Raw genomic sequence first — 26986 nt, forward strand, 5'->3', positions numbered from 1 at the left:
GTTTTTCAGTAATTGCTTTTCCTTCCAGTGACTGGGTTTTTGAAGTTGTATTTTATTATCATTTTTACTGTACCCTCTCCAGAGTCATAGTAAAGTTGGGTGGCTTTATAAATTTCTAAACAAACAAACAGTACTAGTAACATGGATTCTTAATAGAAACTGCAATTATGAATGTGGACAATGTGAGCAATGTGATTTATATATTATTTATTTATTAATCAAATTTATATAACTATCCATCTCCATACAGGACTCCAGGAAACTCACAAACAATTAAAAAACAGTGTAAAAACAGACAACCAATGCAACAGTTAAAAACTATGTAAAACCATATAAAATCATTTATTTTTTCTTCTTTGAGGGATGTATTTTTCTAAGCTGCCTGGAGCTATTGAGGAACTGACAGCATGTAAATTTGCTAAATAAATAAAAAGATATGCTCCCTAGCCCTTTCCCAAATCCAAATGGCCACACTTTGCACTCCCCCATGTACCAAAACTAGAAGACATTAGAGCTCTCCTGCTGTTTTGTGCTACACTATATGACTGACTGACTGTTGAATATAGAAACAAGATCCACTCACTCCAGGATGCCAGAGATCAAGTGCATTTTGGTCCTGTTAACTTATCCAATCTTTTTGCTCAGTTGTAGTTAAAAAGCCATTATATTTTCAGACAAATTTGAAACACACACACACACACACACACAATTGTTTGGTATGTATACAATATTTGTTTTTAATGATGCTAGTACATTTAAAATTAGAGTAATTGTTTGGTGAATCCCTTGCTTAATGCTGTGTACTATGGTAAACCACCCATAAAATTATCACAAAATATTTAGGAAATATGATGATAACTAATCTGACAGTGAATCACTACATATAATTAACTTTCATTTTTAATTTATTCATAGTTTTGTTTCCCAACTTTCTTCCCAGAGCTCAATACAGTACACATAGCATGTCTCCTCCAATTGTTTCCCCACAACAACCTTGTAAGATTAGTTGGATTGACAGGGAAGAACTGACTCAAAGTCTTCAGTGCACTATCATGCTGAGGGTAGACTTGAACTTGGGACTCCCTTGACTTAGACCAGCCCTTTACTACATCACACTCATAGAAAACAATAGAACATAGAGCAATTAAATGTCCATAGAACTTTGGAGGTGACCATCAGATTCATAGATACAAAACAAAAATTGTACCCAAAAGGCATTATTGAAATTTAAAATAATTTAATTCATTGCTTTCAACTGACAGATTAATCTAGTTAATAGATGTGAATTACAAAAACCCACTCAGTTGTAAAATGTAATTATCCTATAATTATATATATGGCTATTTATGTGTTTCAAGTGCAATCCCATAAATATTTACTCAGAAATAAGTCCCGTTCCATTAGTAAAAGGTCTTCCAATGTAAGTATTCTATACTGCATTATATTTTATTATTTTGCACCTGTTTATATTACTTTTGTTCATTATTCCTCAAATGTATTTGCAAGACTATAGATGATATTCATGAAAAACCACTCAATCTCCCTAACTTCTTTAGATCAAAGCTTAAAATATTGTGCACAATAACTCACTGATTTTTTTCTCCTTTAACTTAATGATCTTCTGCATAGGTTTCAGACAAAATAGCAGCTGCTTTCTCTGGAGAATTGTTCAAACACTAGAAATAGTATGTACTACAAGCTTCAATATTTAACTTTAAAGGATAAGTAAAATGGAGAATTCACCTAGGATTTTTCTTTTTATTCAGTTAAAAAAACACTTTAAGATAGATATATTGGTAGATGGCTAGATAAACCCCTATTTTATTCTATAGAATGAAAAAAAAAACATTGGTGAGTTCTCCATTTTCCCTACTTTATTGTCTGTATTGTGTGTGTGCATGCATATCCGATATGTATCTGCTCCAATCTGGCCTTCAGGTTTTCCAACTGTGCACTGTAATCAAATCCATATACCTTGCTGATTTTTCTCCTCTTATTTATTAAGTAATTTTATTTACTAAAGTTACATTATGTGACTGCCAACTCAGACTATGTGACTCTGGGTGATAAACAAAAGAAAGAAAGAAAGAAAACATAATCAACCAATGCAATGCATCTCATTAAAACTTCCACCTTTCTCAGCATTATGGACTTCTCAAGGAAGCTGGGTCTTCATAGAATGTGTCCAGATTATGATAATTTCTGCTGGCCATTAGCCATTTTATATTCTCTATCCATGCAATATTATTCGTAAAATACAAGAGTGGGTTAACATTGCCTTCTCCTGTGTATTGTCACTAAAATAATCACTAAAATGATCATCTGCCTCCAGCATTTTCCTATATTGCTGCGTCATGGTATATGTAAGTGCCTGCTTGCTTTAGCTGGGCAGCTGAGATGATCTTCATGCCTTAGGTGATCCTGCTGGGAGTATATATTCCTGGCATACAGACTGGTGTTCTTTGTCCATGCCTTTCATAATGAGGTAGCATAGTGTTTTTTTTTGGGGGGGGGAGGGATGCCTTTGAGTCAGTGTTGTCTCCTAGAGAGTGCCTGGATAAGCCCCTGCAGTTTTCTTGGCAAGGTTTTTTGGAAGTGGTTTGCCATAGCTTCCTCGCTAGGGTTGAGAGTGACTGGCTGAAGGTCACCCAGATGGCTTTGTGCCTAAGGTGGGACTAGATCTCACAGACTCCCAGTTTTAGCCAGATCCTTACCCACTACACCAAACTGGCTCCTGCATGGCATGGCATGGCATGGCATGGACAGAGAGAGAGAGAGAGATAAAAGAATACTAAGAAAGGACACTTTCAATATAAACCATTTTCATTTTCATGAACACAGCTCAGCCATACCTCTTACCAGCTGGGATTTAACTGAGAATATGAGCAGCAGTATTTTATACTTGTGATACTCAAAGAGGAAAAGGCATCTATCACATCAATTTTCAGAAGACTTTGGAATGTAAGAGAGCCAAATGAAGTTAAAGATATATGAAAAGACCATAAAAAAAAAACTTTTACAAATAGTATTGTGTAATAAGATAAATTTGTGAAAACAAAAATGTTCAGGAACTGATTCTGAGAGAAAGTAAGGTATGAGAAGCAATAGACCAGCTGTGATATACAAAATCAGCAGACACAGATGGAGTATCCATTCAAATGTTTAAAGCTAACATGCTAACATCATTATGTCAACAAATGTAGATCAAACAAAGGAGGCCTATATACTGGAAAATATTAGTGTATATATCCTGAAAAAAGGGAAATCCAAGAGAATGTGCAAATTATGGAACTATTGTACAAATTCCACATGTAAACAACATTTAATGATATCTTCTATAGAAAAAATACAGCTATATATGAGGGAGAAGTAACAGATTTCAGAAAAGGCAGAAGGACATAAGATCACAGAGTTAAATAAGATTGACAATGAAGAGAGTTAAAGCTTTTTTAATTGTTTAGATCATGTCAGAATATTAAGGCTGATGAATGCCAGAACATCTGATAATTTTGCAATGAGCAATAAGCTGCTGTAAGAGCTGTGTTTCGAGAGACAGAATGATTTTGAATAGGGAGGGAAGTGGAACAAGGATACACATTCTATATATCTGTTTAACACATGTAGCAAGTATATTATACGGATGGCAAGATTGGATTAGATATCAGCCAGCATCAAAACTGGAGACCAAAACATACTTTTGCAATCTACAATAATGCTAAATATTAAGAAAACAAAAGTAATGCCCTCTAGGATACTTACTGAATTCAGACTTGAAGCAGAGAATTGAAAGTGTTGATTTTCTTTATTTCAGTTCAAGAACTGATAAACATTTACAGCGTAGAAGGGAAAAGCTGGTGAAATTAATTCCATGAAGAAATAAACAACAAATTCAGAAAAAAAAATTAAAAATAATATTTGTATGAACTAAAAGATTGGAATACTTAAAGCAGTTTTTACAAAGGTGACAGCAAACCAGATATTGATAAAAAGCAAGAGAAAGAAGATGCACACTGAAAGGAATTTGGAGAACTTTACTAAGAGTTTCTTGCAAGAAGACCCAGCTGTTTGTGGACTAAATAAAGACTGACTTGAGACATTAATCAACAAGCAGAAACTGACATACTTTGGGTATGAGGTATAAACAGATTAAAAAGTAGGAAAAAAGAACTATTATGCTTGGCAAGGATAAGAGCAATAAAAGGGGAAGTTAATGGATAAGGATGGACTCTGTCAAGGAGCTCACTGAAATGTTCTTGGAACAGCTATTGATTATTACTAAGGACAGAATAAGATGGCAGGTGTTTATTCATATTGTAACATGGGATTGCACTAGATTTGGTGACACTGAACTATTTCCATGATAAAGTCTCAGTCTAGAATAGTCCTTCTCTGCTGGTAATGGTGGCATAGGGGATAATACAATCAAAGTCCTAAAGTTCAGCCCTTAAACTTTCCCAGGTCATGTTTTCATGTATAATAGATTTACTTAGGGTAGGAAAATAGTTCTCCATGACTGTTCTCATCTGTCTTTTGAAGAATTAGAATTTCTGAGTTATACAGTGGGTTAAAAATAATGGGAAGTGTTATGTACTGAAAGAGCAATTTTCTAAAGCATAACATTTATCCTTCATTTTTCATGGATAATGTAATTGCCGTTTTAGTAAAGTCTGATCAAAATCACCTCTGACTTTATGCTGCACTTTTCTAAACAAGTAAAACAGTAAGCTGTAAGACTTTCAAAAGAAATTAAAATCTTTTTGATTTCCTTACAAAATCTATCATTGAATCTATAAAAAAATGGAAATAATACTTCTTCTAAATATATACAAAACTTTGATGAAGTGAAAACCAAATATAGGAAGCTGCAGATTCATTTAAAGCTGTTTTAAAAACTGCTTATTTCAAGATTATTGGCAATACAAGAACTAAGTTTTTGAAAAATACCACTGGACTTCCAGGGAGTAATGGCAGATTGAAGATGGCTCCGTTTTTTGTGGAGCCAACACCCACAGTAATTAGAGAAGCAGGTGATTGGACTAGCTCTTCAGAATCTGGATGAAAGAGATGACTGGATCACCCACAGGTATTCCTTACAGAGGCCTCTGTGAAGAGATCGCAATTTAGCGATCTCCAGCTGGTTGAATGTTCTGGGAATTGAGGGAAACATCGAACCCAACCTGCAGTGCAGAACTTTCAAAAGGATTCTAGATTTGCTTTCACTTTCTCTTTTAATTAACATTGGAAACTGCCTATTTGTGAGCTACTTGTAAATTAAAAACCTTCTGAAAGGCAAGCTGCTGCACACTGTGAGAATTTCCTTCTGTCATGGAAGAAAGAAGATTAAAGTAAGTTTAAAGATTAAAAAGAAAACCTTAACTTTTGGAAACAGTGAAAGGGAGTTAAAAATTCTGACTAGGGACAGTTAAGGGGCCAGACAGATTTGAAAGAATGGCTTTTTTTATGGACTGTTTTAAATGTTTAGAAAAATACAGCAAGGGATTTTGGACTTAATTGTAAGAAAACCTATCGTGGGAAAGTATTGGTTCTGAAAATAAACATAAGATAAAACTGGATTTTGAAGGGTAACTAGAGGGAACCAGAGAGCAATTAAAGGAAAAGATAATTTCTAACATTATGGAGGAACATTGTCTCAATATAGAAGAATTATATCTGTTTGAGAACAATGTGTCCAGGACTTATTTTTAAAATTGGGTTATAGAAGAAGAAAAATATCCATTGAATAAAATAGAAGCTGAGGATGATTTGAATAAGGAGGTTAAAATGGGTTTTAAAGAAATGCAGACTATGAGACAGATATGGAATATATGGGAAAAGACCTGAAAATGGACTTAAAGATGTTTGATTGCAAGAGTAACATGGAGAAAGAAGTTGTAATGGATATACAAACTCTGTGGGATGATACTTAGCAATTAAAGTGGATATCCATATTACAAATCATGAGAGTGAGTTGGAGAGTCATTTTATTCTGGATCCACAGAAGGGACAAGTTAAATCTTTGAAATTGCTTCTGAAAATAGACAAGGAGGTGATAAAAAAATATTATGTAGGACTTTATCTGAAGAACCAATGGAAGATCAAGCCTCGTAGGAAGAAGACAAAAGAATTCAAAGTGGACTTATTTGACCAGGGTTAAATTTTATAAGCTTTGATTCTGGTTTGTTATTACTGGAATCTCTTTTCTGACTAGGATTGCAAGATGATGTGAAGATTCTTCTTTCTAGGGATCAATCTTCTGTTTCCCATGTGTTAGAGAAAATTAGCGGTTAGTATGTAAAAGGGATGTATTGTATTTAGTTTAAGATATATATGTTATTAATACTAATATTATTCATGTTTATGGGAATAATTATTTTATGTTTTACTTAGAGAAAGTTATAAGTTGAAATGTAAAACTGATTTAGTTGTTCAGGCTCAAAACATATAGGTTATTATTATTGGTACTTTAATGCTTTTGCTGAGTAAGATTGATAAATTTTTGAATAACTTGATTATTATTCAGTGATAAGAAATGGGAAGAAGAGTATCTTTTTTGTAATAGCAAAGGTGCTAAATTACTGTAAATGCTTATACTTGTCAGGAAGGAGGGGGGAGTCACTTTTTATATGCCTTTCTTTTTCTTTTTTCTTCTTTTTCTTGGTGCCTTTTATCTTTTTGTTTGTATATCTTTTCTAATTCTGTATTATCTTTTAATTATGTAAAACTTTAATAAAAATATTATATATATATATAAAAAAAGAAAAGTACTACCGAAGAATTTTAAAAGAAAACTACCTAAAATTGTAAACATTATCTTGACATTTAACATGTTTACTTTTGCCTGGTGAATAAGTTATTAGATAAGGTGGTGATGCTTTTATTGGTATACAGATACAACTTGCTTTGAAGATGAAAACATTGGCATTAAAACTTAGTTTGACATTGAATTTTTTCATATCATTGTAATTGTTGGTGTTGCCAAATCATGATCTAAAGTACAAAATTGTTTTCTAAAAGGTTATTTAAAAACCAGGGTTCCAGATTATCTCCATTCTGCCTTCACATTTAATTATTGCTAGCTGATTCTGTTTTCAGCTGATCTTACTGTCCTTAGGGTCTAAGTTCTTTCAACAACTTTCCTGAAAATTGATGTAGTTGGAAATCCATTATCTAAACTATAATCAGTAGGAAAGCTAATCACTTAAGTGCTCCTTTGAAGGCTTTCAAAAATTTCTTATATGTTTTCAGAATTTTTTTATACATGATTTCTGTAATCCACAATATTATGCCAAGTTCAATGATTTCCCATACAACCAATGTCTTGTGTTAGCAGAATATCAATCATTTATAACTCATTTCCTAGTCTTTCCATAGCCTTTAAAATAATTGAATTTCTATTCAATTATTTTAAAGGCTATTATCAATATGTTCTATAATAATTATGTGTTTCTGATCTTACTGCATGCACCTGCTCACTGAATGACATAAACCAATAATCTATCCATAATTCATATGTCTAAACGATGTGTTTAATTTTTAAAATAAAGTATTCTATAAACATTTCAATAATAAAGCTAGAATAGCATGAATAATGCAGCTTTTCTCACAGCTGATGTGTTTCCCCTGCCCTGCATCTCTGACCCTTCTTCATGCAAATAATTGTCAGAGTGGGAAAAATGCTTACAAATAATGATGCCAGTCATTATAAGATAAATGGAATTACATGTTGAGAATCAGTGGGAAATTGACATAAAGCTGTAGAAACCCATTATAAAAAATAGAACTTTTATTTCTTATGTTCATTACAATGAAATACAAATTGTTTTTATGGCAAATAAACAAAGCAATTATAGATGAATTTTTTAGCTGATTGTGGAGCCAACCCTGACACATTTAGCTGCTTCCCCACACCAAAAAAATCAGACAGTAACTTGAAGCTTTGAGAATAGTTTCAAAATTTGGGCCTAGTAGCAAGGAACATAGTAAGTTTCAAACATTTACTCATTTTTAGTTTCTCTATGTATCTTCTATAGCTATAGATAGAATAGCTATCTTCTATTCTATGCATCATTTCTATTTCCACATTCCTGGTTCAGATCATAGGGCAATTGAAACAGGGTTATTTCCCTGCTGGTAGGGTAGCATTCTGACTGTGAGAGAGTCCGTCCCCCCCCCCCCCCCGCCACCAGGGAAGATGATCATGTAGTACATAAGGCATTCTGCAGTGAAACAAATAGTTTCAGCTGTGTTTCTTTCATATTGTAGATTCTGCTCCACAAGAACCTAATATTTCCCATTGCTTCTTGCATGAATTACTGTTCATGACACCAAGGCAAAATAGAGTGAAAAACAAACTTGGATTGTAATCCAAACCAAATAATGTTCAGAATAAACATGACTTACATGATAATGGAAATGAATACTAAATGCTGGGAAGCTGGTAATTGGAAGTAGATTTTTGTATATTTTATATGACATTAGCAGTCATAAAGAATAACATTTCACTTTGATTCTACAAATATTGAAAACCTTAAGAAATGTTGAAGAACCTCCACTTAGTATAAGAAATAAAGCCAAATTAATGCAAGAAAATCTTGAATATTCAGTTTATGGATAAAAAAAATCCATTGAGTCTTTCAGGGAGTGAATCTAGCCTTAGTTCAAACTGAAATAATGATACATTAAAAATCTGTTCAAATACACTGAAAAAAGTGAGCAACATAATGTTAGTTTATTTCCAATACACACATACCATGTGTGTATAGTTATCCCCCAATACTTTCTAGAGATGGCAAGTTCAAACTAATTCATGCACAATGGCTGGTGTGGGTCTTCCGGGCTGTGTGGCCGTGTTCTGGAAGTTTTGTTTCCTAACGTTTCGCCAGCACCTGTGACCGGCATCTTCAGAGTCAGGAGCACAGACAGGAGCAGTTCTCTCTGTGCCCAGGGTGATGGGACCCTTTTGTGGGTATCTATAGAGATCTGAGGGGGAAGGGAGGATTGGGGGGGTTACTGAGTGGCTGCTTGTTTTGGTGTCAGCATCTGTGTGTATCTTCCTGGGGATTAGGCAGGGTTTTTTCTTCTATTGAATTGTTAACGAGGGGCTGCTGGGGGTGATTAGCAAGTTCATTGAGTGAACTGTGAGTGCAGAGTGCAGAATTCATGCACAGTTTATGGTATGCCCACTGCTGGTTGCATATCTGAGTGTACAACTCTGACTGTGAGAGATAGTTTTCAAAATAAACGTTCACCCTCTTTTGGGAGTTCACAAGGCATATTAATGTTCATTAATATTTTGATACACATTGTAATATTTTATCCTTCCTGAATTATTTAAGAGCATAGTTATTAATCGAGCTTAAAGAGCCTAGATTCATTTGAACAGGAAATGAATTGTGGAAACACCATCTAAAACCATTTAGAAAAGTTATTTAACCATACGTTACAAAATGGGAAAAAATCATTTGTTTAATTTCTAATGCCTGGGTTGGAAAATAATGGTGTTCCATCACATTGGAAGGGAATCACAATTAAATATTCTCTTGTTACAGTTTATATAAATCTATATAACAAAGTGCTTTTCAGTATGACTGTTATATATTTGTGTAGTTATGACCATTTTACATGGAAAGTATCATATCTAAGAATTTGAGATGGAAAGTATATGATAGACACATGATCAATGACAACATCAACAAAATCTGACAATAAATAAATTAGAAATTGTATTTACTAATATATAAATTCAAGGCATTAAAACTATAGTAGATTGTAGTAATTCTGTAACTTAATTTAAAATATGTAAGATATTCTGGCTTCAATATTTGATTCACTGGAAGGACCACATCGATACTGATCATTCCTGACACCTCCCATCATTTATGATTTCTATTTTCAGTATCTTCACAAAACCATGCCTCATAACTAGTCACATCATAAAGCTTTTGAAGGGTTATTGTGAGTCAGGAGACAGATATGGTAGAGTGGATTAGGGAAGGCACCTAGTAAAATAGGTTGAGACAAAGGGTTGAATAATCATGAAGAGGCTGACTTCTTATTGCTTCTTGACTTTTTCCTGGCCTGAAAGTTGCACAAATTATAGTTTGTAATGGGACAGAAAATGAAAATCATTACATAAACAGGAAGTAATAAGAGCTGTGCAGAACTTTGAAGTTGTGCTTTGCTTTGTTGGAACTTCAATCAATCCAAGCAGTGAAGTAGTGTCCCATTTGTGATTATCACAGCAGAGTCATTGATCTCTCAAGCCTATAGTAGTTTTAAATTCTGGCTATACATTTGGCAGATACAATCCTTAATTGTCACGATGCTTCATTATTTTGCTGAGTCTCCTTAGGGCTAAACTAACTGTAATATTTGCATCTTTCATGCCAACATCCATGATTTTTTTTTTTTTTTTTAATGACAGCATAACAAGAAGGCAGACTGGGATTGTGGTATATATTGCTGGTGATGATATTTGCCAATGTGAATTTAGAGTAATTTGTCTTTAATTCAGATTAGGAAGTATTGCACCAATAAATCACAATGGCAGGGAAATTCTTATTGGCACTTATGGGAATTCTTATTTGACTGTAAGTAGATAGCAGGAAAGATTCCAATTCAAACTAAGACCATGAATAAAGAAAACAGTATCTCATGACTATGATCTGTCTTTCTTCCCCATACATATGAACCCTAGGCATAGAAAAAAATATATAATTGCTGCTAGAATATGAATTAGAAGCTGTTTCAGTTCCTTTCCCTATCACCTGGGTATCTGTTAATTGATGGACTTGTGCTATTTCAGCTTCCTCTCTGAGTTATTCAGCATTTTTCAGCTTCATAACTTTGTCAGACAGGCCAGTGTCAAAGCATGAGTTGTATCCTTAGATAGAGAAAGTGTCAATTAACCAAGATTAGGAACTTAATACAGTATACATGATTATGTGTAATCAAATGATATTTAGGTGGAATACATGGAATTCATGGAAGCATAAGGCTGGAAAAGTTGAAGTATTATAAAGTCTTATGGTTAAGCAAACTGTGCTTCTATTCTGTTTTTTTTTTAATCAATGAGGCATCATCTTTAGATGACATAGTGATATTTGAGAAGCAAAAAGCATTTTCTGTTTCTCTCCTGACAGTTAATCAAGGAGAAAGCTCTTAGTATAAGGCAGAACTAAACTTTTACCCATAGCAAGAGGTTGAACTCAGTCTTGCTGTAAATTAGATGAGTCACACCTCTACAAAATCCTCCAGCCATATGCCATCACTCAATAAATTTTATTACTATTAATTCTTATCTGAAAAACTAAAGTAATTTAGCCAACTAGTTAACAAGAGCTTATTGTTTATTGGGAAGGCTAAAGGAAATACCTATGTGATGCCAATGTGATTGGAAATATGTGTGAAAATATATATTTTCAAGTGTGTGTTTACATGATTAAACTGGAAAGCAGCTTGAAGGATTTTAGTTCAGTCAAGCTGAGAAAAAGGAAATATCTATTTTGTAGTAGCTAATAAAATTGCTTAAAAATAATATAAAAATTATAGGAAAATAGTTTGCAGTAACCCATGTAAAACTATAATCTTGTTATCTGTAATATTTTGGCTATGAAAAAAAAAGACAAAAAGTTTTGGTGGGCAAGTAGACATACAGTAGCTGGGTCAGTCAGATCATTATGCTACAATTTTGGGGGATATAGTAGCATAGAGAGAATAATTACAACTTTAACTATGTAGATCCCTTGATTCATCAAGGAATATCTCATGGGGTTCCTCCTGGTTGACCCTAAATCCTGGTCCCATGTTTTCCAGCCAACATTTATTCTGGGATCATGAATTCATAGCAAGGTCTATGAATAAGGTATTTGGGGGTGATATTGATAAAGTGAGCATTAATCTATAGAAAAGCATTGCAAATATAACTTTTCTTAATATGCAGTGAGAAATATTTTTAGATGTAAAAAGATGGTAATAAAAAAACAGGATTAGAGATAATTGCTTTCTTCCAAAAGCAATTAGAATAATTGAAAGTGTATATGGCTGAAAAATGGGGCTGAGGGGGGGCAGAGTAAAAGCACAATTTCTGCTTGCCTCTTTTCTCTTTAACTAGGGATTATTTTTAAAATTAAATCTTCTACATCAAAACACAAATGGATAAATACAATAGATTAAAAAGGCAGCTGATAATTAATTTTTTTTTTTTTTAATTTTTGCCTTTGAATCAGTTTTGACTCCTGGCAACTGCCTGGACAGGTCCCTGCAGTTTTTGTTAAGGTTTTTCAGAATTGGTTTGCCATTGTCTCCTTCCTAGGGCTGAGGGAGAGTGACCTACCCAAGGTAACCTCCTTCCTTCCTTCCTTCCTTCCTTCCTTCCTTCCTTCCTTCCTTCCTTCCTTCCTTCCTTCCTTCCTTCCTTCCTTCCTTCCTTCCTTCCTTCCTTCCTGTCTCCATGTAAAATAATTTCTTTTAAAAAGGGGGGAAATAGTTTTAGAACATCAAATACAAATCTTAAAATGATATGTGAGTTTTCATACAATGGCAAATATCATCAGTGCCTAGGTAAAGTTTTAGAGTCAATGAAATATTCAGCCTATTTTGATGTTTGGTCTTATTTTTGGTGAGAACGAAAGTCTCCTTTTACAAAGATATAGTGAAGAGAAATGTAGTACAAGGTAGGTAAGAGCCAGTTTGGTGTAGTGGTGAAGGTACCAGGCTAGAAACCAGGAGACTGTAAGTTCTAGTCCCAATTTAGGCACAAAGCCAGCTGGATGACTTTGGGCCAGTCACTCTGTCTCAGCCCTAGGAAGGCAGCAATGGCAAACCACTTATGAAAAACCTTGCTAGGAAAACTACAGGGACACCAAGAGTCAACACTGACTCAAGGCACTAAAAAAAAAAAGGGGTGGTAGGTAGGTAAGTAGCTAGGCTTTTATATATGTTTTTGAACTAGATAATGGAAGAGTAGAAATGTGACTCTACTCAGAACTACGTATTTCTCAGAATAAGCTATCTTCTGGGATTGAGCTACGATAAGTCTCGCTACTTTTGGGCCTAAGGATCTGTCACATAACAGGTTAAGCAGTTCTTGTGCATCCCTACTAACTATTAGTTTTGAAGACTAGTTTGCTTTGCTAATCAGATCACACTTTGGTAGTGGCTGCAAGAAGATAAAACACAAGCTACCTAATCCAAGTAGGTTCATCCAGACAAATCAGTTAACCAAAAACTCAAGAACATCCAAGGTCTAGAGCAGGGTTTCTCAACCTTGGTATATGCTGGCTGGGGAATTCTGGGAGTTGAAGTCCATGTGTCTTAATGATGCCAAGGGTTAGAAACCCTGGTCTAGAGGAAAACTTTAAGGTAGTTTGATTTAATGTAACCATTCATTATCTTGAAATACACAACTGCTGCATTTTCTCTTTTATGTTATCTAGCTGAATAAATAGTGACTGGTAAAAATTAACTAGATCTGACATCAATGACTGGGGTGATTCCACTGTGGATGGAAATAGAAAACTAATCTGAACTCTTGTCTTGGCCTTCACTTTTTAACAATAACATCTTTGGAAGAGATGGCCTTTTATATTTCCAGTTTCATCCCATCTTTAATCAACTTCTGAAGGGAAAAGGACAGAATAGAAGCTAAAAGTTGTTGTTAAAACAAAATGAATTCAAAGTAGTGATTAATGATTATGAAACTTAATTCCCTAATAGGTTTCATAATCATTAATCACTACTTTGAATTCATTTAATTATTTAATTAAAGAGAATAAATTTAATCTTCATCAGGGCTATAATAGGAGTTGGCTCTGTGCACGTCAGCCTTCCCAGGTAAACCAGACAGGAAACATGACCATATGAGCTACTTCTACTTTATTGTTAGGCTACATTAACAGAATCTTGCAAATCTGAAAGTACAAATCTCCTGCCATCCCTATTTACCATCTGATCAGTTAGGGCAAGTCCTTTCTTAGTTTCCTTCTCTGCCCATTACTCAGTTGCAGGCTTCTCTCCCTTTTATCTGATCGTTCCCTAGGCAGCATCTCTTCCCCCCCATCTTACAAGGTCATTCTCACATCCCATTACACTGTATAAGTGACAATGTGGTAAAAGTGGTCTGACTGTAAAAACAGCTTTATTAATTGTCCATACATTATGAGACAGAAGTCAAAGAATAATTCACTACTATTTTTATTTGTGATCCTAGAAGTTAACTTTCAAGAAGGTAGCTTCATGTTTGATTTTAGACAGAAATGTCATTGTTGTTTATACTTTGAATGTGGAAGTGGAACATTATTTAGGTTTATAGTAATACAAATACAACTGAGATCTTTTTTTATATAATGGAATTTTGTTTTCTATTCAGAGAATCAAAGCAAAACAATAAAGTAGATGGACATTTTTGTTTGCTAAGGCAATATCACTTATGATCACTAAGAGTATGACATCTTTCCTTTTTTTTCTTTTTCCTGCTTTTATAAGTGTTCAGGTTGAAAAGTATATTAGTTGAACATAATCTCTTTTTTTCCTCTTTGTATTGCATTACACTCTGTATCGCCTGTACAGTTTTAACATTTTCTCAGAATTTTGTATTTAATAGACCACTTGGTGACTTCTTAAAATTTGATTTTAATAATGTCATATCTCTAAAAAGGAGTTTAAGTTGAAGAAGAGTACTATCTCTTCCCATTTTTTTTCTTTTGGAATAATTATTTTAGCTCTTGTTTCTGTCTAACTAGTTTCACTATTCTGACATTAATGAAAGTTGAAAAACTTCTGTAATATAACTTATTAAAAAGTTTCCTTGTCTGCATTGGAGCACCATTTCTTCTGATATTCATTCCCAGAACTTTAAATACATAATGTGAGAATTAAATGTGTTTAAGCACAATCAATCTAAGAATCAAATATACAGACGTTTACATCTCTTGTCATTGACAGCTGTATCAACAGAAATGCTTTATCTTTCCTCTTAATAAATAAATAGAATATATTGGCAGTATATATCCATGAGATCATGATTTGAAAAATAGTATAAAAATGTAGCAAGTAAAAATTAACAGATAAATATATCTTGGTAATGTATTTCCTTTAAGTAAATTTCTCCCCTAGAACTTCCAGAATTCTTTGTTAGCAAATTGTCCAAATAGATCTGGAAGATATCAGACTGTGGAAAAGTGCAGTAAGTATTCCTCTGTGCATTTACTATTCACACTTCACTTATTTCTTCCAGAAAATTCTAATTGGACACTGATAGTTCTTTCTTTCCTCAGGATTTATAGTATAATTAAGAACTCTGAATTCTACCAAGTATATATTTGATATAATCTTCAAAGAATAAGTCCATATGTTTTCCTAGTCAGTTAAATATATGAAACTATGCTGAAGCCAGGCAATTGCCATTTTGACCCGTCTAATAATAGCTGTTCCAAGGACAGGCCTTTAACTTCTTTAATTCCAGCTACCCAACTTATCCATCATCTTCCCTTCACAAGGAGTTGATTAAAATACAAAGAATACTTCCTCTAACCAAAAAAGCTTATTACAACTTCCAGAGAGAAACTGAATAAGAATAGAAATAGAAAATTATCTATAAGCTTATTTTTATAGCACTACCACTTCAGATGATTAGACTTGTATAAAGCAGTGCTGAACAATTATGAAAGTAAATAGATACATACATACATACATACATACATAAATAAATAAATAAATAAATAAACACTATACACAAATCATACTTTCACTTTCCAGAATGAACTAATATTTTTCATTTTGAAAATTGTTCAGGCTATTTTCCTCACAGTAAAAAAAAATGTTATAGATGCCATATAATTGGTTCATTTGGCAAAGCATATCAATTTTAAAAAATTGCATAATTATTCTATTGATTGCTCCACATTTTCAATTTAGTTCAGTTTTTAATTTAGATTATTGATAAACAGGTTTTATTAGATTGCTTGTGCTTACACCTCTCTAAAATTCTATTGATGTGCTATATTAGAATTCATAGCAGACTGTTTTAGTTATTTAGGAGATTTGATCATTTGAGTCACCCCATCAATTGGTAGCCTTTGCTAATATTTTCCAGTATTATCTTGTAACTCTAACTATGCATGCTACTTAAAAGCTTCTTTTCTATATCCTTTGGTGGTTAGTCATATGTAGTTATGATGTGTGGCCTCTAGAACTCTTACTGAAGAGTAACCACTTTTCAGATGAATGTGTAACATATTTACAGTAAGGTAGCCAGTGGAAGCATTTGGTGCAATGTGAGAAGTTGTGAAATTGTGTGTCTTCATCTACACATGATCAAATCCCCATCATTATTTAAAGTTAAAGTGATTAGATAGTAAACCTAAACCTGGCCTAGACTGGTCAGCCCAATGGAATATGCCATTAAAAATGAATAAATCAAATAATTTAAATGTTCATGCTTTGAAAGGGACATCATGGCACACTTCCTAGCAAAAATAGTTGCTAAGATCTGTGCAAATCATTTGGCAAAATGATTCATCTCTGGATCTTTTGGTCAAAGTTGCAAAGCAGCAGCAGCAGCAGCTGTTCAGAACCTCAGGAGGGCTTCAAAACAATTTCATTGAGTCTTTGAGCAGCTGTGACTGTTTGCAGCTTCAAGGAGTAGATTCAGAGGATTGCCTTGCATATTGTGTTATTTGGTCAGGCATATTGCATGCTCTGAACATGCGTAAGAATAGTATGTTCTCCTTTTATTGTTATCTGCCCAACCATTTCTTTCTCAGCAGTTAAGCAAGTAGACAGATTTTTCTTCAGCATCACCCCAAATCTTTCTATCTCTTTCCAAAATAAAATTATTCTGAAAGGAAGACTGCTTTGATTTATCTACCATTGTAGGGAGAAGAGTTAGGAGTTTTTAAAAATGTACTGACAAGGAATGAAGATGGCTTGTACTGTAAAGCCTATCACCTGTGATTTATGCAGAAGACTTAATTAAATAGCAACAATGCACCCAAAGAGGCCTCCAAACCTAAAATTCAGTGCTATTATCAATTAAAAAAACAATTTTAGGTAAAATTTCCTTTTATCTTATCAGTAATTAATCTGTATACCTAATTATAATATTAGAATGGTGTTCAATTCCAACATTTTTCATGATTTATTCCTTATGTTTTAAACTTAATACAGCAACCATATCCATATTTAAACTGAAATGAAGACTTATGAAAAATACATTAAATATCCATCTTTTAGCTATAATTGTAATATTCATATAGCATAGCTGAATGTTGCAAAACAACATTCAAGTGAAATTTGATAAAAGAGAAATACTTTGCAACATATTTATACTATGATATAAGAGTAGTACTTTAAAATAATCATTCATACACATAGTATGAAACAAATGACATTCTTAGTCATTCAGTGATATATTTTTGTTTCCGGATATGAAAGAAATGGGAAAAAGCATTTATTATCCCCATTGTTATTTTAAGGTGATAAAAAATGTGACGTGAAACAAAAGTTCTGAAAAATGATTCATAAGATTAAAAAGCAAAAAAATATAACCCCACATTTCTGAAATCCTGAATAATTTGGGGAAAAAAATGAAAAATATGGACAAAGAATACAAAATGGAAACATTAGCAGTGTTGTTTTCCATTAGAAGTTTAACACATTTAACATTTAACACAGCCATTCTGTAAAAGAATGGAAATTCAAACAAAAAGTCCTAAAACTACTCTTTTATTTAGAATAGTTTTAGGACTTTTTGTCTGAGTTTCCATTCTTTTACAGATGTTTAATGATCAGCAATGTAATTAGATGTTTATTTTCAGTAATGTAATATGTTCAGGAAATGTAATATGAATAGAACAAGCTCTGTAATAGAGAGGCAATTTGGTGTAGTATCTAAGGGACTGGAGTAGGAATGGGGAACCTGAATTCTAGCCATGTGTTAGGCCAGCTGGGGACTTTGGACTAGTCACTCTCTCTCAGCCTTAGGAAGAAGGCAGTGACAAACCACATTCAAAAACATTGCGAAAAAAACTGTATGGAGTTTTTTATATATCCCTGGAGTTCAACCAGGAGTCAAGACTGAGTTAAAGGCAAAAAACAAAAACACAACAACACAAAAAAACCAACCACACTTCTAGTAATAGTAAGCATGTTAGTCATTGCCAAGATCACTGTTATCTGCCCATCTGCAATGTTGTACATCCCACCATTTGATAATAGCGTTTTGTCTTGTTTCTATTACTTTAAATGCCAAATACGGCAGTCTCTGCATAAAAGAGATTTAATGCAGAGCAAATAAATATTCGTAATGGAAACATAGAAGTTTCAATTGAATTAATTTCATTAGTTAATTAATTAGAAAGGTAGTTATTCTCTTTTTTTGCTAAAGCCAACATGTGGTCTCAAAATCTGCTCAGAAGTTGTGCATGTGAAATTTTGGACCAGATTTTGGGAATGGCAGACACTGCAGAAAGAAAGGAGAAGGACGTTCAGTCCTTTGAACAAGCAGGAATTCACTTTCATGCTTTTTGGGCAGCCAGTGAGCATGCCTGACATACTTCCTAAATGTGTTTTCTGGCCATGTATTTCAGGAAGCAATTATCAAGGCATGTGGACTCTTCCTAAGGGACATGAAGTGGGACTTGAAAATGGCCATTATTTTAGAGTGCCATTCTTTCGGCTATTTACATCGCTGGCTTCCCTAAAGGATGAAAAATATGAACAGCTGGCAAAAGCAATCACATTAAACAGGACATTTTCCTTACTTCTTGTAGTAATCTGTTTACATTGCTGTATGTTAAGTTAAATGACAGATAATGTCTTGCTTCTGGAAACAATATAGCAACTATACCTATAATAAAAGACACTGTGACATGAATATAGACTTTAACGTGTGCTGTACCTAAAATTAATCTCCATATTTGCTGATGTAATAAACCCTGGAATGTTTCTTATTTCAATTCAGTGCCAGGATGACTGCTCACCTCTGCTGGGATAAAGATCCTCTTCCAATTTGCTGTATGAACCACCTACCTGAAATCACCTGGGACAGCTGTAGGAAGTTCTTAGTTGATTTTAGGTAGTAGTTAGCAATAAGTCATGAGAATAGGCACAAAAAAGAGTGTATGCCATCAAGAGGCACTAGGAACTTCTGTAGCTAATGCAGGGTTTCTCAGTGATGGGTGAAGCACATTAGTAGAGTTGATGGATCCAGCTCATTTTCAATGAGTCACATATTTGTTTCCAACAATGACCAATGGGATTCTTCTCGGAGGCTTATCTGAAAGTGACATTCTTTTCCATTGTTTGAATACAGCAACTGATATTATTCAGAGTAATAATACTTCTGAATATTAAGGTATGATGAGGTTCTCAGTCTTAATGTATTTATTGAGAATTTGTTTACTATTCTTTTAAATCCATCTAACCAGTGCCATTATCAGATTTTCAGGCAACAGCTTCTATAAATTAGTTTTGTGAATTATTTGAAAAAAACATGTGATGGATCTATTACCATTTTTTTCACTGTTTCCATATCATCACCATAGTTTAGATTTTCCCACGTTGTGTGTGTGTGTGTATCAGCCTGAATCAATCCACTACAGGATGAAGGCCTTTTCATTGAAGGTTATGGACCATGATTTGTCACACTGGCCCAGTGTGGTTGGGAGATAGTTGTTTTTTTGATTTCCTAGTCTAGGACTGAAAGAGAATGACTTGGCCCAAAGGCACCAAGTTGGTTTCTATGCCTAATGGAGGACTAGTACTAGTCTCCTCACTTCTGGTCCAGCACCTTAACCACTACATTTACACCATATTTCTTTTCCAGAAATGACAACCAGAACTGTAGTTACATACTTGCCTCTTACAGATTTTATGAGTTTTGCATATTTCTGCTATTTTCAACTCCCTGTGAATCTGGAGAACAAGGGAGTCTGAGTGAACAGATAATGCCAATGTTCATGCTTTTTTCATTTATTTTATAATATAAACCATTTATTTTATAAATGAAAAAAGATATGTCAGTGTGAAATATTAATCACATTCTTCTGTTTCCTACACAGTTATGCATTTAAGTTGGTAGCTATATAAATTTTGTAAATAAATAAGCAATCGCCCCTTCAGTAACTGGTTGAACCACATTTAGCTGCAATAGCTGCAACTGAGTGTTTCCTATAATTAGATACCAGTCTTTCATTGGCTGTATAGGGATTTTGGCCCATTTTTCCATGGCAAACTCCTTAATGGTAGAACACTGCAAAAATTCCAACATGACTTTTTTTAAAAAGTTTCTTTGTGGTTGCTGTATGGACATTTACTTGGCATTTCTAAAACACTGATGTTATCTATTTTTTTCCAGTTATTATCTTGTATTACTTTTATATTTGGGATCATAGTTTTCTAACTCAAGACAAATACCTCCTTCCATCTCTGTCCACTAATAGCACAGGAGATCTTGGTCTTCTGAGGATCCTATTGGTGAGGCAGGAGACTGGCTGTGTTTAATAAAACTGGGATTATGTAGAGTAAGTTTTAGCAGAGTTGTTTGGAGAAAAAGTGATCTCCCCTTGTTAGGCAATCCAAACATAGTCTGTGTACAGATTGCCAGTTCCAAATCAAGTATGGATAGTTAACACCTTTTGCCAGAAGTAGCATACATAACATATGTTATGCAGAACACAGAGAAAGATAAGTGAACATATTAGAAAATAACATCAGGGTTCTAATCTAGAGTCAGAAATGCTCAGTTCTCTCCAGAACTATCTGAAGAGAAATTAATTAAAACAGAGGTTGGTTCATTGCATTCTGTAGTATAGGAGAAACTCACATGATTTTAACCTTTTTTCTTTATAGCAGAATGAGATGAAATTTGTAGATGTAGATAAAATTTAAATGAAACAGTTCAAACTTTCATTCATGATTTTAAAATATATTGTAAAAATGTGTTTTATTATTTCTTCCTATGAAGAGCTAATAAAAGGATCCTACCCATCCCTGAAATATTGAGTTTGGTTGGCCCTTTCACCTATTACTAGCTGCACATTGAATTAAAAGTAGACATCCAGTCACTGATATGTGACAGATACCCTTTCTGTTGGTCCTTATGCCTCTCCTTATCAGTTGTACTGGAAACTGAGTTTTTAAAGAATTCTTCCATGGCACACAACTTGTGCTAGCAGAAATAAGATTAGATTTCCAGTTCAAACACAAAACAGAGCTGAACAGGGTAATCTTGATTCATCTCAAGATTTTTAATTTAGGCTGCTTCACTTTTGGATTCAGAATTCATCATATCAGTGGGAAATGCTTAGGACTACATAACAATGAGATTTGCCAGGATTTTCAGTTCTAATAATTTCAACGGGATATAAGCATTCATTACTAGGGCTGTGCAACACTTCAGATACAAAGCCAAAAACTTGGTAGGGAGCACACAGGTATGGAAACATACTTATATATTTGCATCTTCTTAAACCAAATATGTTTTTTTCCCCCAGTATTCTGCTGCTGCATTCTCCTAAGGAAGAGCTCAGTTGTGTTAAAAAGTTGTAGTTAGGGGCTATGTTTGACCCCAGCATACTCTGAAGCACTTTTTTTCCTTTTGAATATGCTTAGCCCTATTCTTTGTATCTAAGAATTGCATTCAGACTGTTGTCACTAAATATCACATTTTAGCTCTTTATTCTTGCCTCTGAAACTAAGTTCATTAATTGGAAACCTGAAAATTGAATGAATAAATTTTAAGGGTCTTTTCCCTGTGAAGCTGAATATTGCTTCAGTACTACAGAAGTGAGTTATAGAAAAAAAGGGGGGGGGGGAATAACACAATTTGGTAAATGGAATGCATTCAACTTTATGAAAAAAGAATTGGAAAAGAGAATGAGGGTATTTTAATTATGATTATTATATGACGCTGTCTTATAAAGTATTCTGGTGAATAAAGGGCAGGATAAGGATCAACAAAGAATAACAAAAGGAGAAAAGGATTAAAAATGAAATATATATTATATTATATGTATATATAAAGTCTTATGCATATATTGAAATTTTATGTAACAGATTCTGTAAAAGGTTACTATATTTCACTGTAATCATCCATACATAATCTATGTATATAGGCAACTCAATCATAAATCTTAAATAACATCAGGTCTTCAATCCACTGAGTAATTGGGACCATAAATTTTTCTTTCCAGTGTTTAAGAACTAATCTCTTGGCAATAAGAAGGGCACAGAGAAGGGCACAAAGAATCTATTTCTGAGGTCCAGCAGTCAATTTCCATGTAGTACATATTTAGACAAAGACTGTGCATCTGGAAATATTAAGCTTATCTCAGAGTCAAATTAAATATATGTAATTGCTTCTTCCCAGAACATAACTTTATGACATTGTAAAAACATGTGCTTTAATGAAATGTTTTTCTAGTTGCATCTCCAGCAACATAATCTTTACTAATTCCCTTTTTCTACAAACACAGTGGTGTCCATTAAGCCTAGAATATTATTTTTGTTGTATAAACTATAATCTGAGATCTACTGAGAATTTGGGTATTAAGGTTAAAACATCTTCCCATTGTTTAGATAGTCTTTAAAATTTGCACATCAAGTTGATGATCAACAAGTTTAATTTTTTAAAATAAGATTCAGGTGGAATATTAGGAAAATTTCCAGTTAGTAAAAGTAAGGGCACTAGAAGTTTTTAATCTGGATCACATATCTACTTTCAGGAATGGTTTAATGGAGTCTTGCTGGATCTCTCAGCGGCTTTCACTATGTTCAACCATAGTATATTTTTGGACCAGCTAAGAAGATTGGGAGGTGGGGTCACTATGTTGTAATGGGTTTGTTTCTCAAGTGACCAGATCCAGTTATGGAAGGGAGGACAATAAGTGCTGGGGTCATCCAATGTGAGTTGCTGCCAGACTCAGCCCTATTTTTCCTGATATTTTTATGTAGCAGGTGGATAGCATAGTGGCTAGATAGTATAGTGGTTAGAGCACCACTCTTTGATGTGGGAGACAGGTTTGAATCATGGCTGGTACCTACTTTACCAGTATGGGTCCTTGGGCAAAGACTCTTTAAAGCTTCACCCACCTACCTCAGATATGAGAGTGACAGGAACTAAGAGAATCAAGCCAGCTTGGATGTCACCTGAATTAACAAGGTCCACACCAGATGTTGGAAAACCAGGATAATCTAATGATAAGTGGGCTACTGGAACAAACCATACATGGATGAGACAAGAGAACTTGGAATTGATGGAATGTTACTACAACAGTAAACCTAATGAGAGGAGATATATGAACATACGAGGGAACTACTGTATGGATGAACAGAATCCACAGTAACTGAGAAATAGCTAGTTACCCAACACTTCAATATAGTGAAGAAGAAGCTGCTCTCACAACTTGAGATAGACCAACTACACATTACATCCTGGACTCAAGAAGATCTGGAAGAACAACTGGATGTGCAGCCAATACCTGAAGCTGGAATGTCACTGCTACCCCCTCGATTACAGAGTACAGCAGCTGATATGAAGCATAAGATAATGGATAAACTAGCTACAGTCAGCCCTTGAGACTGATTACCAAGTGGAGAAGTACCATCAGATAGTATGCTAGAAGATGCCAATAGAGCCCTCACAACAATCCCTACTACCACCATAACTCAAACCAATGAATTGGTATACACTACAGCCACTGTAATCCTGGAAATACTTGGCTACATTATTAAGAAGAACAGCAGTACAACCCCCTCTCCCCTGGAAAATGAGGTTGGAAGCTAAGATCAAGGCAACTCCGAGAGAAGTTAGTCAGCTGGTGGAACTACAGAAGGGTGAAACTACAGACTCGGGCACTGGATTCAAGGTAGTCTTTCCACTGAAATATATATTCCAATCATTTCCCACTGTATCTAGAGTCAAGAATACATTATACTTAATACTCTTTTTCTACATCCACTAGATTTTGGGGTGGGGGAAGAACAACTGTAGAATGCAAAGGGGAGAGGGGACTCCTCAACAATAAGCAGTGGCCTGTTTGAATGCAGATTTTGCCAGATCTAGCTATCCCTTTAAAAGCAGCTTGCCTTTCCTGCATAATGTCCAAGGTGTGAGGAACAGCAGATGCAAGAGTTCTGGAAGGCAAAATTCAGGGCTGAAGACTATATGTAGGAATGCACTGAGTTGTTGTAGGCAAATTCTGCAAGAGGCAACAGTTCACTCCAATTGTCCTGTTGATAAGAGACACAGTACCTTATGTACTATTCTAATAATTGGTTCACTCTCTCTGTGCAGATCACTTGATGATGATAAATTAATTTTGCCATTAGAAGCCAGATAATTCAAGGATGACTAATGAAACTTATACTCTAATACCTGGAAGAAGGTATTCTAAAACCTGAATGTGAATTGAGAGTGTGATCCAAGATCTTATGATTGGCCAAGCCCCTGTATCTTAAAAGGTGGTCTAGAAAAAGCTGCACTGTTACCTGAGCTGATGGAAGGCCCTTGCCAGCAACAAAATGAGCCATCCTGGTGAATAAATCCACCTCCACAAAAATGCTTATGACTCTTATAATAACATTCATTGAAACATAATCCCTTAGTTGAATCCCCTGGGCTGAAGCAAGCCAGATGGCTTTCCAGAAACAGACTTGGCCTGGCAACAAGCATGACATGTTACACTGTGCTCCCACCCTCAGCCAGTAGCACTCTGAGTACCTGATGCATTGTTTTAAACACATCTCTATATCGAGCAGTTTTATTGTCATGGCAGGGTTTCAGTACCTTAAAAGAAGGAGAACATATAAATGAAAGTTGTAAAACAATTGCCTCTCATTCAGAGAGAAAGGCAAAGGAGCAGTCCATGGGACTCCCTGGAGGTCATCACTTGAAATCCTGGCATATGCCCCCTGTCGTTATGCACTTTAATGCAATTTAAAAGATTCCTTGTATGTTTCCCTGTTCCCAACCTTTCTGTAGGGCCCAGATTCTCATGATCTGTGCATACCTGTACTGGATGGATCGTTCATTCTAAGAAGTGCTTCCATTGTTGCAACTCTATCTTTACTGCAAGCAACTCTTTACTGAAAATGTCATAGTTCCATTTATCTGGGAGAAGCAATCTGGAATCAAATGTACATGGCAGGAGATCTCCCTTCTCTACCTGGGGAACAGCTGCTACACCAACTTCTGAATCACCTACTTGCACCACCAAGGGGAAAGATGGGTCTGGATATTTGAGCAGTTGCTGTAAGGATAAATGTGCTGTCACTTCTTAAAATGCTGCTGCCCTTGAGTAAACCATTTAAATCCATGTCATTTCTTTAGGAGTTGACAGGTCTTAGGCACTCTTCAAAGTTAGAAATGAACTTTCTGTAAAATTTGTAAATCCCAGAAAACACTGGACATCCTTGACATTTCTAGGTGTTTGGCATGAGAGTATGGATTGTCCCTTTGCAGGATCCATCTGTATTCCTTCTGTAGAGATCTGATAACCCAAATAATCAGATTTGGGAAGATCAGTAGATATTTTTTCTAACTTAGCAAATAGTCTGATTTTATCTCTCTAGACATTTCTAATGTGAGTCTAGTGCAGAGATGAGTCTTCTGAAGATATCAGTAAACCATCTAAGTATACCACTGCACATTTATCCTAAAGTTCAGAAAATATTTCATTCATGAATATGGAATTATTCCGTATTCATATTTGCCATATTTGTGTCAAATGAAGTTTTTGTGCCTTTCTTTCATTCTGATCACATTGTAAGCACCTCTTAAGTCCAACTTTGTGAAAATGTATGCCTTGTGAAGTGGCTTATTCTGAAATAAGAGGCAATGGGTAGTGATCCCTAATGGTTCGAAAGCATCATGCACAGTCCTAAAAGAATTACCCCTCTTGGAGATGAAAAATGTAGGTGCAGATGCTGGAGATAGAGAGATGAATAAATACTTTCTTCAAATTGTCATTCAAAAATGCCTTTAAAGTGGCTAACTCTTGAATAGACATGGGATATTGTCTCTTAGCCAGAATCTGGAGAGGATAAAGGGTGAAAGTGTGGTGCTTTCAAATAATGCTGTTGACATGTTGGGGATGGAAAAGAAATTATGCCAAGGTGAACGTCTATAATACGTTTTGCAGTCAAATAATACCTAGAACTAAAGGTAGACGTAAGGAAGCTGTAACATAGGCTTTAAGAATTCTGTATGATTCCATATTGTCAATTGCAAATGTGTAGTGCATTGTAAAGAAGGACCATCACAAAAAAACTTGCCCATCAATTGTTTCACAATCATAGGTTTCCTTGATATCTGCATGGGCAAACTACACTTTTGCACAATGGTCTCATCTATAATCTCTGAATCTATAAGAGTTGTGGCTCTAAACCTGAGTTTAAATAGTTAACAGGAATAGTTTTCCAAAAATGCTACTTTTTTTTTTTTTTGCATATCCTACCTATGTGAAATCGCTATGTTTGGTGACCAAATATCCATTTAGCAAAATCACAAGTTCACAAAGTCATTTGATAATCACTGTAAACCATTTCAACTAAATAAAATTGGTGGCTATTGACCACACTTAAATTAGCATCCATTTCTCTGTATGAGTGTAATTGGTGTTTTTAACAAAATGGATGTTACTGACTGGTTTTTAATTAAGATACTTCTGTTTCTTCCATTTGAAATCATTTAAGTGAAAAAGCTTAATGTAAATACTAATAATTTTGAATCTCTCTTCCGCCTGTTTAGCAAGCTTTATCATTCCAACTCAACTTTAAAAGTTATGTTGTTTTGTAGAGGTGAAGTTTTTTGTGAGTTGCATTTAATTTCTAATTCTTTAAATGTGGGTGTCATTATATAGTTTGACCTTCTATTATTTTACTTACTTACTTATTTAATTTCTCCCCCGCCCACCTCCCCCCAGTGGGGGACTCTGGGCGACTCACACAAAACATTAAAACCATAAATACATATAAATACATAAAA

General features: G+C 34.5%; 1 protein-coding gene across 1 annotated transcript in view; it reads left to right on the plus strand.

Annotated features, from left to right (window-relative positions):
- Positions 1-26986, plus strand: part of FSTL5 (follistatin like 5) — a 372757-nt gene that overhangs the window by 177946 nt on the left and 167825 nt on the right. The window lies entirely within an intron of this gene.

The sequence above is a fragment of the Python bivittatus genome, unplaced genomic scaffold, assembly GCF_059951505.1.
Source record: "Python bivittatus isolate LINGU-HERP-01145 unplaced genomic scaffold, Pbiv_v1 ctg000070_np1212, whole genome shotgun sequence".
In the NCBI taxonomy this organism is placed as follows: Eukaryota; Metazoa; Chordata; class Lepidosauria; order Squamata; family Pythonidae; genus Python; species Python bivittatus.